The sequence below is a fragment of the Mustela lutreola genome, chromosome X (assembly GCF_030435805.1).
Source record: "Mustela lutreola isolate mMusLut2 chromosome X, mMusLut2.pri, whole genome shotgun sequence".
NCBI lineage: Eukaryota > Metazoa > Chordata > Mammalia > Carnivora > Mustelidae > Mustela > Mustela lutreola.
The window spans coordinates 364,300-382,274 of NC_081308.1; positions in this window are offsets into that span (position 1 = coordinate 364,300).

Genomic DNA, 17,975 nt, shown 5'->3' on the forward strand with positions numbered 1-17,975 from the left:
CTTGCAGGACGGACCCTGGAGTTCTACTTGGCAGGATGGGGTGGGCCCCGAAAGCTTTCTCTTTTCCCTTTTTTTCCTTTTCTTGTCTCTCCTCCCAAAACCTTGGCCAAAGAGTACTTTTAGGATGGAAATTGCCCGGATTTGGCAACACAAGAGTTTCTATGAGATTTTGCCGTTCCTTTCGACCCTTCTTACGGATTCAAGTTTCCCTTCCGTCCGTGGTGTGTTGTGCGGGAGAGAGACAGACCGGGTCCTGGGGAAGGTTTCAGAGTCTCGGGATGGCATGCGTTGGGTTATGTTTTCCGACCTGTAGGGTGTGCCGTGCGTGTTCTTGGACCAGGTCTGCCGTCCAGAATTGCTAGGAGTCAGGGAGACGATGCCCTCGTTTTGTTGGCCGGGCGGGGGGACTTATGCATTGTGGCTTTCTCATGATCCCTGCACTAGAGGGCCAGGCCGGATGGGTTTCCATACTGTTCACAGGACCAGCGAGCAGATCCAGAACTTATTTGCAAAGCTGTAACCACCTGAGTGGGGAGGCATCCTGCGCCAGGGTGGTGGGCCTCTGACCCTTGGGTGCTCCCCCTCCCAGCCATGCTGGTGGACGGACGGTCCCCCCCCCCCGCTCGCTGGAGTCCAAGCTGCACCCCGTGACGTCCCCCTCTCCAGGCAAGCATGAGTTTCCAGGGTGGGCTTGTCTGCCGGGCCACGGGCATCTGTGGTCTGTGCCGTGTCGGGCGGCGGGGGGACATCTGGGGAAAGAGCACATCCACCTTCAGCACCCGTGTCCGAAGTCATGGCCACCCCCTTCCCTGTGGGCTCACGACGAGACGAAGACATCAGCGTCCTCTGCTCGCACACCAGGCTTCCAATCTCATATTTCAGTGTTTCTCGGCGTCCAAGGAGAGACCCCCTTTTCCTGGGAGTTTCCAGGGGGCTGCTGACCACAGCGACAGAAATGTCTCCAGGCACTTTGCTCCTTCTTCACGTTGGGGGGAGGCCGGGGCCGGGGGGCGGGGGGGGGGCGGGGAGGGCTTCTCAGTCGACGGCTTGGACATTGGAAAAACTGGTGCCTAATTTATTAAGAAAAAAAAAAAAAAAGGTAGCTTAGGAATATGCTGATTTTTCCATACACGTGAAAACTTGATGCAATTTATAAATGTTTTATTGAAATTTGATATTTAATGAGAACTCAGATAAGGAATGTAGAAAATTTCCAGTCTGAAAGCGGTGACGCGTGCTATTTATTGAGCGGTGGCCGTCGGACGGCCAAGGCCCCGTTGTGTGCAGAGGTCCCATCGCAGGGAGGCCAGGTTCTCTGCTTCCTGATACTGGATGTATGTGGGTGTGTTATTTATTTTTGCTTTGGGTTGAAAGTTCATAAATATGTGATATTTTAATTATGTGGAGTGTAAATTTGACATTACCTTGCATTTATTTTTATATTTTTAAAGCCTGTTGCTTTTCTCACCCCACCCCAACCCTTTACTCCCCAAATTTATGAGCAGCCACAGAGATTTACGGCACGGCAGACGTGTTTGGGTTATGCATACGGGGTGAGTCTGGACCTGCAGACGTTTTCAGGGATTGCTCACACGGCACGGAGTAACACAGGCTTTCCCAAACCGAACACCCTAACCCTCTGCTGTGGCAGAGAAAACGCACACACACAAAAAACAAACAAACAAACAAAAAAAACTAGAAAACATTCTGGAGGGTTTTTGTTCTTAGTTTTTTTGGCTTTTTTTTTGTGTGTGTGGTTTTTTTTTTTTTTTTTTTTTTTGGGGGGCCATATGCTTGCAGATTCTTAACACGAAATGCCCTCGTGTTTAGTTCTAGCGACAAAGTGTATTTTGTCAACCCCTATAGGATGAATGTACATCTTGTAAAACGGAGATATAAATAAACTTATAAATATTTGTATTCCAGTGTTAAAAAACATTCTCACCTCTCCCCCGAGGGGCCCGACTGGAACACGCGGGGAGCCAACGGCGGCTGAACACAGGGTGGGGTTCGCGTCCGCACCCAAGTACGCGTGTGCGTTCCCGGCTGGCGTCGGGGGCCGCTTCTGGGGGCTTCTGCCTGCTGCTGCTGGAACTTCCCCCTTGCTGGCGAGTAGCTTATGACGGCGTGTGACCCGTCCCGGTGCACATGGTCCCCGAGAGTGTGGAAAGGAGGAGAAATGCCCCCATTTCAAACAACCTGAGTTTTGGGATGACGGCGCCGGCTTTCCCGAGGAGCCCGGCACCTTGGTTTCAAGTTTTCAGCTTTGATTTTTTTTTCTTTTTTTTTTTTTTACTTTCCCCCCTCCCTGGACAGTGTATGGAATCTGCACCTCAGCATTGCAATGACGGTTGAATCATTTTGGGGGGGAAAAAAAAAGGAATAGAATAAATGGGGAAAAAATTCAGTTTTCAAAACGAGAACATTTTTTGGCCTGTGCTTTTTATCTCCTTTTGTGAAGGAAAGTTAATGACCCGATTTAGTGGCTCTGATGGTTTCCCGGATTCGATAAAAACCACATGTCGGGAAACAGCGACAGGGCAGACGTGCGACGGATGAAGCCGGCCGGGGGCGGTCGCACGGGGGGCGGGGAGGGTCGGGGACTGTTTATTTGGGGGAAGGGGTGAGTCCGTGGGCAGGTGGGTATTTCCAGCACATCCCAGGTGCCCGGCGTGGATGGGGTGACGCCTCCCTGTGGGATCTGCTCTTCTGCCGTCCTGTCTTCCAGCCACGGAAGGGGTTTTGCAGGACCTGCCTGTGCTCCTGGGTGTCCAGCCCGAGACGTCCTATTTCTCCGACAACCTGCATGGCCGTCCACATGTCGCACAGCTTGAGTGCTCGGAGCTCCCTTCTGCAAGCCAGTAGCGTCCTGCAGGCAGGCGGGAAGCGGTCTCTGCCAGGTACTGGCCACGGGGACCACGGTCCCTGACAAAGGGACACGTCCCACAAGACGTGTGTTACCGGCGGCTGGCCCTGAGATGCGGCCTCTGATGGGTTGCTGACGGTCGTCTTTGACATCTCAACCCCTGGCTTCCGGAACGCTCTTGTCCTTTTTGGGGTCAACGCACCCGGTTTCTGTCCTGGCGGACGCGGTGCCAATGTCGTCAAGGCCGTAATTCGACGGTGAAAATAGCCGTAAAAGCCCATCTTCGTTCAGCAAATGTGTCCCTATTGTATAACATTGTTGAAGATGCTTTCCGTGTGACACAGTCGGTGACTCTGTTGCCAATTGTAGCGAATCCCTTTCGAAAGAAAGACGCGCGTCTGGCTCCTCCTGTCTTCAGGACGTTCCCGGCACACTCGGACCTACAGAGTAAGTGTCTCCGCCTTCCTTCCCCTCCGGATTCTTCTGTGGGCTGTGCTGCAGGCCTGTGCGGAACCACAGCACCAGATTTACGGGAAAACAATCGTGTTCACTTGCCGCGTCGGGAAGCACGGGGCGGTAGCGGGCTGGGGGGCGGCGGGAGTTTTCAGAGAACCGTTTCCAACGATGCGTTGTGAAACCCGTTCACTGAACAAGAAAGCACGTTGATGTTGCCTCCCACGGTCCCACGGACCAGCGTTGCTTTCCAGGGTTCGCGGGCTTCTGCGGGGGCGTCTGACTTTCCCATTCAATCATGGGACGCATAGGGGATGAGGGGGAAAAAAATGAGCTGACGGTGTTAAACCGCGAGCCGGTGGGCCCGGAGGTTCCACACGCGCGCAGAGGAGCTCTCCCGAGTCCAGCAGGGGCGGCTGTCAGGGAACATAAAGGTGTTTTGGGTTTCATGCGCGGCTTCTCTTCGAAAGCGGGCCGCGCCAGGAGAAGTAACACGGGTCGTCACCCCGGAGTCATAACGCTTTCCGCCGCTCCAGAGTCTGAAAAAACATGATTTCTTTCATTTCAACATCGGGGTTCTTGGAAGAAAGACAAAAGCGGCATGCGTGTGGCCAAACCTTATCCGTTGCCCCATAAACACACACACAGGGTTTTTGTTATTATTCTTCCTTTCAGTATCTCTGGGTACGCTGTTTGCCCCAAACGGTGCAGAATGAGCTCAACGTTTTAAAATCATTGAACTTTGCCCGCTTCCCTGAGCGTTTGGGGGCAAAATCTGCAGTCCGTTTTTGCAGACACTCGGTGGGATGCGTGGCCGACGTGATCAACACGTGTCGTAAAGTGTGCTCCCAGGCCAGCTCCTCCCCGGGGTTTTTGCTTTGAGATGTCAGCGTTCCCGTGTGCCGAGCACACCACAGGACGCGGACCGGAACGATGCGTCTCCCTATAAAATTAAAAAAGGCCCAAGATGGGGCCCGTCGCTGTTTAAATAGCCAGGATAGGTCTGCGGTCTCCCCTAAAAAGGCAGTGCGAGAGAGATGTGCGGGGACCAGCAACCACGGTTCACGCCGTTCCGCGGCGGGAACGTGATAGAGATGTAAAACCTGGCCATGGTGAGGTGAGCGGACTCGGTGAAGGCAGCTCACACGCTTCCTACCCGGCGGCAGGAGCGTGGCTCTGGGTCCTCCTACACGATCAGCCCGTCTTCATCAGTCCGGGCGGGTGTGTGCTCTGTACGGTTGAAGTGGGGTCTCTAGACCCAGCCCAGGGTCCGATGTTGGTCCCACACTCTCAGGATCGGGACCCATCCGTGGAAGCAGGTGTGCGTTTATGGGGGAATTTCTGCCGTGGCGAGCAAAGGGTGTCCATCCCGCAGGACCGGGAAGGCTGTTTGCCCCGGGGGGAGCTGATGCCTTGAGGACACAGTGTGCTTTTTACCCCCAGATGCATAGGTTGAAACGTTAAGTCGGAACAAGAGCCGTGCGTGGTGGGCCCCGTGGGGTCTCTGCACGTCCTACAATGGAGCTGCTGCAACCCAGAACTGCCCCAAAGGCGCTCTTGCCCCCGCGAGCTACCATTCGTCCGGAAACATAATGGGCTCAGGTGGGAGCCGGGTTTAGCAATTGTTGAAAAACAAGATCTTATGTCAACACACACAGAGAAACACAGACACTGCGTGGCAACATGTAACCCACTGAAGTTACATTGTATATTCAGGGAGTTAAATGGAGCACGACCTCCTGTTTTGGTCGATGGGGTTGACTCCCTAAAGTCGGTGCGGGGACATCCCTCCACTCCGATGCTGGCCGAAGGCGGTGCCCGTCGCGGGTGCGGTAGGAACCGATGACGCGCGAAATCCGGCCTGTCCAGGGGCTCCTCTTGGCGGGTGTGGAAGGAGAATACCTGAACGTGGACGATGTGCAACGAAACCGGAACGGTTTAACCAACCACGGATCCGAGGAAGCCACTCAGCGCATGCACTGCCGTAGAAATTGGGCTCCTGTTTGCCGTGGAGGTAAGGATCCTGAGCAGACAAGTGCAAGAGCCCCCGGGAAGGTTGCCGGTTGGGTCCACGCGTGCCTTCAGCCTGGTGTGTTTCAGAGAAGAATGGATGGTTTGGGTCATTTCTTAGGGAGCTGCATTATTCCTCTGCGGGGGAGTGCGGCTGATGAGAATCCCCAGCACGCCTGCGTCGGACCCTGGAGGCTCTTGTTAATTGTTCCCCAACCCCAGGTCCCCGTGGCATCTGGGCAGGCTTGTGGCACTGCAGACAGGTTATCTAACGGAAAGTCCGTGCCGATATGGTGCAGATCCCCAAGCTTTTCTAGAAGCTGCTGGCGAGCGTCCTGTGATGCCCAGGGCCCCATGAGCAGTCATGCGCATATTGATTCTGGGTCTCGTAAGACCATTAGGAACAAGATAAATTGACTCTGAGCTGAGATGCTCCGTTGGCCCAGCCTGTGCGGACAACAGAGAAAGCTCCAGCAGTGACGCTCCTGACTCCTTCCTCTCTTCCAACCTACAGGCCGGCGGAACCCATCCGAAGAAGCTGAGATCCTGTCCTCTAGCTGACTCCCTGCAGGACGGGTTTTCACGGGGGTTGGTGAATGGGTTTCGTGGAGAGGCCAAGACTCATGGCCTAATGCTCAGCAGCTCAGCTGAACAGAGATCCATCCTGTTCCAGAGCAGGAGGCCAGGGTCTGAGATCCAAGCAGGACAGGAATGCTGAGATCCAGGCGGGGCAGGGCCGAGCTCCAGGGGAGGGTCCTTCCAACGTCCTCCAGCTTCTGGCTCCAGGTGTCCCTGGGCTGGTGACCACATCCTGCCCATCTCTGCCTGCGTCTTCACGTGGCTTCTCCTCTGTGTCTGTGTCTCCTCTTCTGTCTCTTACAAGGACACTCGTCCTTGGATTTCGGGCCACCCTGGTCCAGGACGAGCTCATCCCAAATCCTTCACTTAATCCCATTTGCAAACACCCTAATTCCCCATGAGGCCCTGCTGTGAGACATCAGATTGCAGGATCTTTGAGGACGGTTGCTCACACTTGCACAACCTCCTCGATTCTTGGGGTCCCCACCCATGGGCATGTGACTAGGGTCCTGGGTTCCTAATAGGCAGCTGTCCCTCTGCGGTTCTTCTCTGTGACCTGGGCTGAGCGTCAGGGAGAGGGAGGAGTGGGGTGGCAAGTCACATCATGTCTGAGACTTTATCTCCTGGACCTAAGAAACTTGATGGTCACAACATGGTGTTAATTTCCGCTTGATCGGTATTTCAGAAAAAGCCACAGAGAGATGAGCCATGGCCTGGATGTACATAAAACTCTTTTCCAAGGAAATATATATATTTAAATATATTAAATAGGCTATAACGTGTATGTATTTCCTTGGAGACCAGTTTTCAGAAAACAAAGCTAAAATTCTCTCAGGCACGTGTCACTTTTTGTGTCTCCGGTTCCTAAATATAGATTTTTTTCCAAACGCTGGACCCCAGTGGGGAAACGGCGCATATCGGATCTTTATTTTCAACGTCCAGGCACTCGGAACCTGAGAGGGACACCGGTCTGCTGCCAGACTGAGACTGACCCCCTGACATGAGGGCCGTCCCTTTAAAATCTTTCCGACATTCTGTGCTGACACAAGGGTCCAGGTCTGCCTGGGTGGGCATTTCAACTTCATCTGTCTTCAACTTCAGGGCAACACTTTTGCTTTAGGGCGTATCCTGTTTCTGGATATGGATTCAGAAACGTGAGAGGCGTTGTCGGGGTTATTTGAGAAGTCCGCGCTAATGTGTTCTAATGACCCAACTAATTACGGTCTCAGGCGGCAAGCCGTGCATCATCCTGCAAAACCTTTTATAAATTTATTTTTTATTCCTTTACTGCAATCTAACTCACATGCCCTAACATTCACCTTTTTAAAAAAGTGCACGACCAGGTGGTTTTTTGTATATTCACAACGTTGTACAACCATCCCCAAGATCCCTTCCAGAACACGTTCCTCAACCCTCCCTGCACAAGAACTCAGGATCCATGAAGCAGTTGCCTGACATGTTCCTTAGACCCATTAATCACTAATCTACTTTCTACACTTGTAGATTTTTCCTACCCTGGATGTTGCATATAAACGACATTGTACATCATCAGGTCTTATGCATCTGGCTTCTCTCATGGAGCATCATGTTTTCAAGGTCTACCCATGGGGTAACAGGTGCCAGAGATTTCCCCCTTTTCATGGCTGAGTAATATTCCCTTGTGTGCCTCGATAGACCCCATTCTGTTTATCCGTCCATCACCTCATGGACATTTGGGTTGTGTTCACGTTTTGGTGAACTATGAATAATGCTTCTATGTAGGGTTTTTGTATGGACGTGATAGTTCTGTTCCCTTTGGTGTGCACTGACCATGGAATCGCTGGGTCTTGTGTGAACTCTACATTGAGCTTTTAAAGGAATTGACCATTTTCCAAAGGGACTGCACCATTTTACATTCCCACAAGCAATGGATGGGGCTTCCATTTTTTCTACATCTTTAACGATGCTTCTCTTTGTTTCGCTTTTGAATGACACACTGTGAGAAGTGGCATCGCTGGAATTCTGATTAGTTTTTCTCCATCAAATTATGATGCTGAGCATGTTTTCAGATGCTTATCCGCAACTTTGTATATGTCCTAAGGAGGAATGTCTGTTCAGATCCTTCCCCACTTTTCAACTGGCCCGTTTGCCTTTTCATTGTTGAGTTGTTATGGCTCTTTATATATTGTGGATACAAGGCCTATATCAGATATAAAACCTACAAATATCACTGCACACGCTGTGGGTTTTCTTTTCACCTTCTGGATACTGTCCTTGGAAGCACAAAAGTTTTTGGTTTGGATGAAATCCTAAATGATCAATTTTTTACTTTGATTGCTTATGCTTTTAGTGTCAGAGCTAAGAAGCCACTGTTTAATCCTAGAGCACATAGACATACACTTATGCTTCTTTTTTTTCTAAGAGTTTTATAATTTTTACTCTTATGTTTTGATCTTCACATATCCTGTGAGGTGTGGATGCAACTTTGTTCTTTTTCATGGTGATGTACAGTTGTCCCAGCACCACGTCATTTTGACCATCAGTGAACTGTAGTGTATGGGTTGGATGTTGGACTCTCCACTCTGTTCTATTGATCTGTATATACTGTGTGCCCAAAACTACACAGTCTTGATTAGTAAAACTTTTTATTAAGTTCTAAAATCAGGAAGTGCAGGTTCTCCACCACTGCGTTCCTTTTTTGAGATTGCTGGCTCTTAATATATGTGGATGCAATTATGAAGAGTTGGCGTTAATTCTTTAAATATATTACAGCAATTCATCAATGAGATCACCTGGTGCTGGGGGTTCCTTCACAGGGAAGTTTTGTTGTTGTTGTTTTGATTGTTAACTCAATCCTTTACATGTTACAGGTCTATTTAGGCTTTCTGTTTCTTCTTGGGTCAGTTCCAGCAGCCTGGGTCTTTGTAGGAACTCCTGCATTGTATCCAGGTAATCTGGTTGTCTGCCTACCATTGTTCACTGTACAATCCTTATCATCCTTTTACTTTCTGTAATGTTGGTAGTGATGCCCCCTCTTTCCTTTCTGATTGTAGTAATTTGAGTCTTCTCTGTTTTTTTTTTTTTTTTTTTTCTTTTCTCCTTGGCCAGTTATACCAACACTTTGTCCATTTTCTTAGTATTTTTTCAGAGACCAATTTTGCTTTCCTTGATTTGTTCTGTGTTTATTCTCTATTTCTATTCAAATCTTTCTTATTCTCTTTCTTCACTTGGCTTTGTGTCAGGTTTGCTTTTGTTTGTGTAATTCCTGAAGCGTGAGTGGATGAAGACTTGTCTCCATCTGGTGCTAGTTTTGCATGCCTTTCCTGCCTCCGTGGCTAGTTTGTTCCCATAGTTGTCAGTCTATGCAAGTAGCATTTGCTATTAGCTTGTGGCGAAGCTTTCAGAGTGACATAGAAGTTCCCATCCTAAAGCTCACACTGGGACTCATATAACTAGGTTTAATAAGAGAGTGCGTGACAAGATACCTCTCTTTTAAGTGGTGAATGTTTGCCTTCTTTTCCTACTTCCCTACAGATTGGAGAGCTCAATGCACACAAGCCAGGATTAGAAGGAAAGATTAATCCTGGCGGGTATTTCCACTTTGGGACACAAGTACCTGTAGTTGAAACAGTCCTTGAGTAGCAAGCGCATGGACCACAAACAATTATTCATGAAGGTGACTCTCACTTTGACAAGAGACTTCTGTCCCTCTGGGGTGATGGGTACTCTCAAGGTGAAATGTTGATTCCGTTTTATGTTCCCATACAGGGAACATAGAGGCACACAAGTGGTATCAACCTTACTTTGGGTGGGTGGACATTATATGACTTTTTGTGTTCTTTATGGAAAGATACTTATTTCCATATTTACTTTTTTATTTTTTAAAAGTAATCACCACACACAATGTAGGTTCAAACTTCTAATCCCAAGTCTAGAGTTGCATGCTCTACTCACTGACCCAGCCAGGTGCCCCCAAAGACTTACAAAGATATTAAAAAAAAAAAAAAAAAACTTAACATTTAATTTCATTCTTTTTATTTCTTTTTTAAAGATTTTATTTATTTATTAGAGACAGAGAGGGAGAACTAGCATGGGGGCAGGATGAGGGGCAGAGGGAGAAGCAGAATCCCCAGTGAGCAGGGAGTTCAAAGTGGGACTCGATCCTGGGACTCTGGGATCATGACCTGAGCAGAAGGCAGATGCTTAACCAACTAAGCCACCCAGGAGTCCCTATTTCTTTATTTTTGTGGTGGGCATGGGGTTAGAGTGATAGAGACAGAGAAGACTCGTCAGTGATTGTGGAGCTCAGCGTGGGGCTCAATCTCAGGACCCTGAGATCATGACCTATGTTGAACCCAAGAGTTGGGCCCTCAACTCACTGACACACCAGGTGTCCCAAGACTTAAAATTTAAGCTTAAATTTAAATTTAGCACTTAAAACGATTTAAAAGAATTAATCCGTATCTGTAGATGTTCAGGACCCACTGTTTCTCTACATTCTGACACTTGTAGACCTCTTCTCCAAGAGTCCTTTCTGGGATCCATCAACTCATGTACACACAGGAGGAGGACCTCTTGCCTGGTTTCTGACCCTAAATGCTACTCCCTTGAGAAGCAGCTTCTTGATGGTCACAAAGCCAGGGCACTGACATTCCCTTCCGAGGAACACAGCCATGGCGAGTGGTTTCAGCTAGACCCCTACCATTCCCAAGCCCTCTTGTCAGTCCTGCACTTCTTGACCATATTTCCGGTTATATCTGGTTCTGTTTGTTCCGCAAGCTTGCTGAGATGGCTTCAGGACTCTGGACGTGGGATGAGACACAGGGGGCTAAATCTCTGCTGACTTTAGCCACCTCCCTTTTATTCGCTGCCTTCCTTGGGAAGTGTCGGGGGTCTTGCCGTTCTTCCTGTCTTTGCCCTACTCCCGCCGATGAGGGTTCTGGCATTTTTCTTCCAGACACTTGGACGACAGGGGTTCCTCAAGGAAACTTGGGGGTTGGCTTCACGGTGAGTGAGACGCCCGACCCTCAGAAGGCATCCATGCTGGGCGTTGGATCCTCTGGAGTCGCCATCTTGGAATTGTCAATCGTGTTCATCATTCAGTTTGTGTTTTCCAAGTGACGTCTGATGGGACAAGGTAGCATGTTCTGGGGCCCAGAACCTCAGCTTCTGAGATGTCCTGTCCCCCTGCCTCTTCAGATGGGCTCTCTCCTGCCCAGTTCCTCCCTCTTACCCTGTACACCTTCTGGGGGACGACCATGAACAGAGAGCCTTGGTGATTTCCAGCAAAGACACAGAACAGGTTCCCTGTCCCCTTCCCTGCTGTTTTTGCGAAGACACAAATGCACACCGGAACATGTCAAAACAGACCACGGCCATCCCTGGCTGGGGTAGCGGGTTGGTAGGTTCACATCAGACGTTCAGCTGTGTTTGCTGAATGAGTGTTGAGATCTGACACGTGTGCACAGATCTCAGAAGATTTAAATATTACACAAAATTTTAAAAAGCAAAAGTAAAGGAGGTGGGAAGCCAGGTGACGTTCCAAGCAAGGGCTTTCCTGGCTAATGCCGCGTGTATTAAGGGTAGAAGAAAGCAAGTAGAAAGGCCACCACGAACCACGTGCGCGTTTTTGAGATTGCACATGAGGTGACAACGTTTGCTGAGCCTGCACACGCGTGTTGGGCCTGCCCAGGGTGTACGTGAGTGACGTGTTTTTAATATGATATATTCTTCTGCTGAGTGATCAGGCACCGTGAACTGCTGAGTGGGTGCCTGGTGCTGCTGTGCAGATGGGGAGGCCTGAGGCAAAATCACCGAGGTGGGGAGAGAGAGAGACAGAGAGAGAAATGGAGAGACACATAGGCAGACACGAGCCGGATGGAAGGGTGAAAGACAGAATCTATGGGGCCATAACCATCTTGGAAAAATATTTGCCCTCAAATATCCTTCTTGAGGACCATCTGTTTCAATATTTCTACAGTCTTTGCAGGCTTTGAACATGGTTTTTACACCGTTAGAATAATACTTTATGCAATTTCGTTCCTTTCTTTCCCCGTCCAGCCTACGCATGTGAGGGCGGGCATGATCTTGTAGAGCAAAAGTACGGTCATCAAATTGATACCACGCCGTGACCCGGCCCATATTAAGTATCGGTTCTTTCACCAGGAAACTCTACGGGTTTAAAAGAAATTGGGTTCTACCGTGTGGCTTAGCGAGGGTGGAAAGTCGAGTTAAGTGGGTGTCCCGACCGGGGCAGAGACAGCAGGCAGGCGCTGGTGCGGGGTACAGGCCCAGGAAGAGTCCCAGGAAAGACGGATTCTGGCTTCTTCCCGTCTGAGGCACCTTCTGGACAACTGCACATTGATGACGACGTGGGGCAGAAATGGCTGCAACAGTTGAAGTGGCGTCAGCCTGGGAGCAGCCCACGCTGAGCTTTGCTTGTCTCCTTAGCTAAGGAGGCTGCCTTTGACAGGTACGTGCTCCCCTCCCACGGAGCTTGCTGCTGGACATGTGCCGTAGGGGGTTTGGACACACGCTCTGTAAATAAATCTTTAAAAAAAAAAAAAAGGTGTGGCCACATGCTTCTGTTTCTTCCCGTGTCCACGTGTCCATTCCAATTGGCGTACGTGTTCAGTGCCAGCACGACCTGTTGTGTCAGTTGTGTTCCCCGAAAGGTATGTTCAAACCTTGACTTACAGCCCCTGTGAATGGGACCGTATCTGAAAACAGGGTCTTGGCAGATGTGACGGAGGGAAGGATGTGAGATGAGCTCGTCCTGGATCAAGCTGTCCCTGAATCCAATGGCAGGTGTCTTCCTAAGAGACGGAAGAGGAGACACAGACACAGAGGAAAAGCCATGTGAAGACGGAGGCAGAGATGAGAAGGACATGGCCACCAGTCCGGGGACGCCTGGAGCCCCAGAAGCTGGAAAAGGCAGGAAGGAGCCTCCCCTGGAGCCCAGGGAGGGAACCCAGCCCTGCCCCGCCTGGATCTCAGGGGTCCTGCCCCGCCTGGGTCTCAGACTTCCCATCTGTAGAACGGCGATCAATTTATACTATTTTAACCATCAAGTTTGTGATAATTTTTACCGCCGCCCAGGTCTCTCCTGCACTGACTTCCAGCGCTGGGAAAGTCCAATCAACAGCTTTCCCTCCCCGGGGTTTCGGCGGCCGTCCCGTCTTCCATGAGGCTGCGTCTTCAGGGGGAAACAGTGCCGAGCGTCCCCAAGGTCCTGCAGAACCTCATCCAGAGGAAACACTAGCAAGGACAACGTTGGCACTGTCCCTCGGTCTCGGCCATACCCCTGCCGCTAACGCATTTTTATTCCGAAGGACGAGAACAGCTAGAGAAGTTGAGAAGTCTCTCTCTACGCAGCGGAGGGAGAGATGGGCTGGCCACGCCGCGGACACATCTGAGGCCTCCGACTGTGTTCAAATGCTTTTGGCCGATAAGAATTCCAAGTGCATTTCTTTTTTCCTGCCAAGCACTTTTCCTCTCTACTTTTTGAAATTGTGTCAGACGAAGGTGGAAACTTGATCCTGGGAGTTTTGATCCTGTGATCACCCGGCACTCTCAGCGACGGTGTGTGAAGACACGTCCGGCGGCTGAGAAATGGGGGAAAGGCTTTGAACAGGACTCTCGGCCACGAGTAGCCAACGGAGCCTGAACCTCCCAAGTGCTTTCGAGATGCGAACCCCGAGCGCGCCCTTCCGGGCGGATTCTGCGCTTTGGCAAAACATGGTCTCGGCCTTGGTTGTTTTCCTGGAAAACGGGAAGTTCGATGTCGCCAAGACCAAGTGGACTGGGAGACCAGAACGTTGGTGCCTGGGTGTGCATGTGTCTGTGTGGGTGCGTGTGCACACGCGCGTGTGTCCGTGGAGGTCACCTGCATGTTCTCCAGTACGTCTCCCCTTCAGCCTTGCTGGCACGTGGCTTCTGCATCTCAATTCCTCTCTGATTCTACCAGGAAAGAGGCGGTGCCCATGCCCTTCAAGTTCTGACCAAACGCTCCAGCTGGACCCAGTGGAGATGGTTCCAGTGGAGACGGGTTCAGGTCCTCTTCTGAAACCCAGAGATGCAGCGGGACGTTTGCGGTGGGCCCGTTGGCAGGAATCAAGCAGGTGACGTCTGGGAGGCACTGAGGAGAAAGCGCAGCTCATCCTCAAACAAACAGCATCATTGCACCATCTCTACCTGTGTGTCTCTGCCCGAGCCAGGCATATAGAGCAGGTGGGACCCCTCTTTGGAGACCCCTTTGAAGGTGCCTATGTCCAGAGGCTCCCTGGGCCATCACAGGGTTGGTGGTGCCCTGACCCAGACCGATCAAGCTGGAACCCTAGAGGCCATGGAGCACATGCCTTGCCCCACCTAGATCTCAGACTTCTGGTCTCCAGAGCTGGGAGACAGTGACCCTCATCAGCAGCCGCCCACCTGGTAGGGATACCGGTTTGGAGAAAATGCTCTGGATGAATGCCCCGGCATCTCACTTCCCACTCCCCTCCTGGACGTTCCAGAGCAGCCTCCAGGACAACCCCCGTCGGCTGTGCAACGTCGATCGGAATGTGCTGCTGCGGCAGCGGCTGAGGACACACATTTTATTCGGTAACGCGTGCATAGGGGAAAGCGCTCGTGCACGGCACGGAAGGGTCAGTCACGGGAAGCCGTTCCCTCTCCAATCCCCTCTCGCAGACAGGACTTAGCCCTGCCCAGGGGCGACCGGCGTTCCCTGACGGTTATCACCAAACAGGCCCCGTATAGAAGCATCGTCTGCTCACATCTGTTTCCTCTTAAACGGGTTCTGAGTGAACCCTTTGTTGGTTTCCAGGATCAGTGATGAGTCATTTGAGCGTCCCGATCTAGGGCCTGGCGGCGGGATGGGCCGAGCCTGGTGCAAAACACAAATTTGGGGTCACTCCCGTCTGGTGAATTACGGAGGCTCTCAGGACGTCCACTGAAGAGCGTTGCAAGTCCGCGGTTTTGGGGCCCGCGGTCCTTGTGCACAGGTTGCAACGGAAAACTGTGTGATTGGGGTTGCTTCTGCTTTGAAAACTTTCTGTTTCTCGCTGGCTTGGAAGGGACACGGCTCTCGTGTATTTTTGGAGCTCGTGTTTTCACGAGACTGAGGAGTCCTAATGGACAACACCCGGCGTGGGTTGTGAGGGCGGGAACCGCCGGTCGGCCGTGCCCCAGCCCCGTCCGGGTCTGCGTGCAGAGCGCGGGCGTCAGAAGGCGTTGTGCATGGTAGAAATGTGAGTGGAAGGTAGGTGTAGCCGCGACACGGTGGCCTGCGTGACGCCCGGGCTCCGCGCTCTGCACTCTTCCCTGGTTGTTTGTACACGTGGATTCCTGTAGGATCTTCGATGCAAGCCCGTGGCTGTTGCCTGGGCTTGGGGTCCACTGCTTCTCTTTCCACAGCAGGAGGAACAAACATAATAACGTGCAATTACAGGCCCACAGGCAGCGTCGTCCCCCGCGGCTCGTGAGAAACGGATGCCCCTCTGCGTGACGCGCAGCGGCCCCGGCTTCCCATCCAGGAGCATCCCTGCGAGGCTCCGGGTCTGCTGCACGGAGAGCTCGTCAGAGGCTGCGTGGAGAGTGCTCGAGGCCGCGGGTAGCTCTATGTCCCCGAGGACGGGCACTTGGGAGGGGCCACGGGAAGCTGGGTGGACGGGGAGTGCAGGAAAGCATGTGGGGCATTTCGAGATGTGCTTGGGAAGCGGAGGTTTCAGTGGGGTTTGGCAACGGGCTCTGTGCAGCCTGGTGCTGGGCGGCCTCTCCGTTGCCCCAGGAGCTCGGGGGGCTGCAGGTTCCCAGTGAAGGATGACGATGACGTCCGCTTGAAGAAGATGCCGCAGGAGGGCGGGAAGAATCCCGGTCTAGCCACGTCACTCCTGGGGGCCTCCATCTATCTGGATTCACGCGTCTCACCCCACAGCGGACGGCAGGCACTCTTGCTGGTTTTGGTGGCCAGCCCATGGTTGGGTAGACACGGCTGATGTCGCACATGGCTTCTCCGGAGGCTCGTGGGGGTCCTTTGAGGCCTGAGGCTTAGTCAGTGCAGGTGGGGCTGACCCCACACGGCCCTCGTCTTCCGCCATATGTCACATCTCCAGCCCAGGCTCGATGCGGCTCCCCGGTAAGCAGACGCTCTGGGCAGACACGACATCCCAAGACTCGGAGCTGATGGTCCCCTTGGGAGCTGAGGACATGTAGATCAAGGATGCCCGGTAAGAAAAATGAGCCCAAATGGGGATACTGTGCCGCTGCCATGATGGGGGCATCGAGCAGAATCCACCAGATCCCAGAGTTTTGGGTGCTTCCTGCTTCCCAAGCAGAGCATGGCTCGCATCCCAGACCCTCCTTCCCGAGAACACGGGACACAGCGTTGGCTCCTTGGTCACCTGCCCTCACTCAGCTCCCAGCACCCCAATACCATGTCCTGTCTCTCCTGAGCAGCTGACTGGCTGCTCAGGTCAGCCTCAGGGATCCCACAATGGCTGTTCCCTCTGTCCTCAATGCTCTTCCCACAGATATCCGAAAGCTCAGCTTCCTTTGAGTCGGCTCCAATGTCACCTTCACGACGAGTGATGGCCTGGGGTCCCCGGGGTCCCCCTACACCCGCACCCCACATTCCTGACCCCTCATCCTACTTCATGTCCACCGAGCTGGCACTCAGATTTTCACGGGCCGTATCGTTTATTGATTTCATGGATTCCTTCCCCCCCCTTTCTCACCGGGAGCGGGAGCTCCACCAGGAGCTGGGCTGGGGTGTCAGCACGTAGTCAGAGCTCCGTAAACGTGTGTTGAATGAATGCCAGATCAACACATGATCATCTGCTGTGATCCTCTGGTCCCCTCAGGGGCGATGACACGGTGTCCCGGACAGTGCCTCGGGGACACTGCCCCCCACACCAGGCCTAGTGCACAGCAGTTGGGGGCAGTGTGGTGAGGATGCCCGACCCAGGCCATGCTCTAGGGCCCGTCTGCATCTCGGGTCCAGCAGCTTCTGCCGAGACCTCCATCGGGACAGAAGAGGGCACTTCACAGGCCCTTTCCTGGACCCTGACTTTGGCATCTAATGCCTTCTATCCGACCCTCTGTCATCAGCTTCCCCCGGACCTGGTCCCTAAAATGGTGAGAAGAGTCGGTTCGGGGTGTCCTCGGCACTGGGACCGTCCCCTGGCCTCTGCACCCATGAACCTGTCCCCCACCTGGCCCCGTTCCATGGGAAGATCGGAGCAGGGAGCAGGCGAGCTCGGCCGTGTGCTGACCCGCTCAGCGGACAGCAGTCCGAGAAGAAGGAGAGACTGGTTCTCATTTTTCTCCTGTCCTCCATCAGCTGTGCAGACTTTCCAGCTCAGCCGAGCTGCTCGTGAGCACCCCCACTGAGCCCCCTGCCCCTGTGAACACGGGCGCCATCTCCACAGCTGGAGACACAATCTTTGGTTCTTCTGGGTTTGGGCACGAGCCCCCGTGGGCCTGGAGCCATGCCAGAGTCCACTGTCTTCTCCTTCTGCCACCTGGACCAGCTGGGTCTGGAGATGGCCCCCGCTTGGGGGATGCACGGCCACAAAGAAGACAAAAGACCCCTCACTGAGCACTCAGCCCCCAGCCCCTACCACCGGGTCGGGGACTTGGGGACAGTCATTTACCCTGTGCAGCTCTCAGGCACAGGGATGGTAGGCAAGCGGAGACCAGACATGAAGAGGACGCAGGTGTCAGAAGGGGATGCTGCGCCTTCGCTGGCCAGACCCCGTGGGGACGGCCGCCTCCCTCGCTTCCCGGGAGCGGGTCTGGAAGGTCCTGCTGGGGGTCCTGCTTCCAGAAGCACAGGTGACAGGAGCCGCTGACTGCATGCCCCCGGCCGACTGGGAAGGGCCAATCAGCCGTGACGGCGACCTTCGGGTACAGGGCCGCGCTGGTTGCTTGGACATCTGCGAAGAGGCAGCGTTGCACCGTATGTGCTCTTACCGCGACAAAAACCAGGCCAAAGCCCCATGTGTCTCCCTGTTTGTTTAACCCACGAGTGGAGAAAGCGTTTCATCTTTTCTGTTCCGAATTCGTCTTCATTTGGGACTTCAAAAGTATC